We start from the raw sequence: 2718 nt of genomic DNA, 5'->3' as shown, positions 1-2718 counted from the left end.
ATAATAAAAAGCAATTCCAAAAAGAGTATTGTTCTCTTTATTTGCAGGATTTGAACCCACAAGTTCTAGTGATGTAATGGGGGAATTTTGTGTTCTTCATCTGTATTGCAGGCGCTGACCCCCCACACAGGCTGTATCATTGGAATATATAGGCGCTATATAAAGATGATTATTATTGTACACAGCAGTGGATTCTATGTGTTTTTATTCTAGAATAAAGAGATTTTTTTTTCATCCTATAAAGTTACTAAGAAAGTAATGAAAAAGTATTGATACCAAAAAAAAAAAGTGTAGTTTAATGCATTTTTTTTTTAAATAATCACAAGTCAGCATATAAGACATATGTTGTGTCTCCTTAATCATAACGACACGCACATCACAGCGATCAGAAAATGTTGAGACTGAAATTATACCTTTAAAGAAAAAAAGTAATAAAACTAATGCTGAGGCCGTGTTCACACGTTGCGTAAATGCTGCGTTCTTCCTGCAGTATCCGCACCAGATGACAGTCACAATCTTCTCTGATCATTGCCTGTTTGCTGCGACTCTTATATCTTTATAGCTTTTCCCTATTTGATGCGATTTTGGGGGCAGAGATGAAGCAGAGTTTAACACTTTTTGAAAGAACAGAAAAACTTTTATTCTGCCCTTCAAAATGCAGTGTTTCTTTTTTTTTTTTTCAGAAGGAGGCTATATAGAAAAAAAATGCATCAAAACCGCAGAGTTCAGCAGCGTCTTCAGACCACAGAGAGCGGAGATTTCATGGAATCACATCCCCTTTGCTTCGAAATGTAGACCTTGTTCACATGTAGCTTTTTTTCTGCTCTTTTTTTGCACAGAAATTCTGCTGTTTAACTGTGCAAGCAAAGTGGATGTGATTTCATGAGAACGGCGCCCCCTGTGGTCTAAAGACGCGGCTGAACGGCGCCCACTGTGGTCTAAAGACGCGGCTGAACGGCGCCCCCTGTGGTCTAAAGACGCGGCTGAACGGCGCCCCCTGTGGTCTAAAGACGTGGCTGAACGGCGCCCCCTGTGGTCTAAAGATGCAGCTAAACTGGAGTTTTGGTGGTTTTTTCCTCTCTAGTCTTCTATTTGGAGCCTGAAAAACGCGGATAAAAACCTGCAGACACTTTCTTACAGGACAGAATAGCTTTGATTCTGCTCTTAACACCTAAATAACGCGGCTTCACATCTGCAGCAAATACGCATCAAATAAGGGGGAGAATACTGTTGCTGTGTAGTTTGGTGCGGATCCTGCAGAAAATAAAAGACCCGGTATTTCTGCAGCGTGTGAACAAAGCCTTACAGACACCAGACTTCAGAGTGACGTTTCATCAAGATGAGGAAGTTCTGGCGGCTCCGACTAAATGAAGGAACAAAAAAATAATCCCCAGATCCCAACTAGAGAGGAGCTGGACGCACAGATGACATCACTTCAGCCCCAGACCCCAGGAAGTTAGCGATTCACAGCCTCCTGTCCAGCCGCCAGGTACCACTGCTGGACCAGAGACCCCGGAATTATCCGCTCATCTCTTGTCCCAACTGTTCCGGATACAGCGCACAGTCCTGGATTTGGGTCTACGACCTGCAGTCTCAAGTATCTGCTGAACGTCCCTCACTTCCAGCGGAGAAGGAAATGATAAACAGGCGTGGATTACGGTGTGGACAAAATTTGTCAGTCAGACCTGAACTAAACGAATGGCAAATTTGGGCAGATCCAGGACACCGGCTGCACCACACTGACCACCAATGGTGGACCCTCACACTGGCCACTAAAGGTCACAGTTCTGCCGCTGAGCACACTGGGCCCGATTCTGTAGGATTCAGCCATAATGAGAGGATTAGGATTTGCTGAATTCATTAATAAACGCTAACTTCTCCTCAGTGGCCTGAACCGTGACATGGACTGGAGTAACGTCTCCGGGGAATTATAACCCCAGCATTCCTAGATGTGATGGTGTTCCCAGGTTCCAACTCCTCTGCATCCATTTTTCTAGATTTTCTGAGACTTGCCCAAAATGTGTAAAATCCAAAATACACAACATTTTTGCAGAAATTCGAGGTTTCTCAGCAGTTTTCTGTTGCAAACACTTTGATGATTTGGAGCCCAAGTGTTAGTGACGATCTCATGCATGTCTGAGCTCATGATCATACGTCCGGCGGTCCCACTCCAGCGCTCTGTGGTGATATTCTAAGACATCAGGAGCAGCCGCCTGTCCCCATAGAGAAGGCAGAGGTGGTTTATTACCATCGGTGCCTTCTGCATTGCTGCCATGTACACAGTAATAAGTGCTGACATTCCTCCTCCATATACTGTGGTCGTCCCTCACTATACAGTGGTCGTAGGAGAGCTGATGGGTCACCGGAGACAGACTGCCCTGCCATGGACACTGCATGTCCCTCTTCACTGGCTCCACTATCACCCCCAAGTAAAGGAGACTTGGTCATGTAACAGCTGTTACTAGCGCCACTTATAAAAAGCAAGAAATGAAGCCCCCGCATCATGGAAAAAGCATAAATTACCTAAATATTAGATCAAGAAAGGCCTTTGTAGTTCTTTAAGAGGATCGGCCTACTGTAGGCTTGTAACGCCTATCATTTACAATAAGCTGAGGGCGGAGCCTCAGGGAGATCTATGCCACGCCCACAAATATTAACCGCTCATTTACATATTAAGCAAAACATGGGGTTCTCAGGAACAAGACATCACACTGCAGA

The sequence above is a fragment of the Ranitomeya variabilis genome, chromosome 6 (genome assembly GCF_051348905.1).
Source record: "Ranitomeya variabilis isolate aRanVar5 chromosome 6, aRanVar5.hap1, whole genome shotgun sequence".
Taxonomy (NCBI): Eukaryota; Metazoa; Chordata; class Amphibia; order Anura; family Dendrobatidae; genus Ranitomeya; species Ranitomeya variabilis.
The sequence above is the reverse complement of the archived record's forward strand: the minus strand, read 5'-3'. Positions refer to the sequence as shown.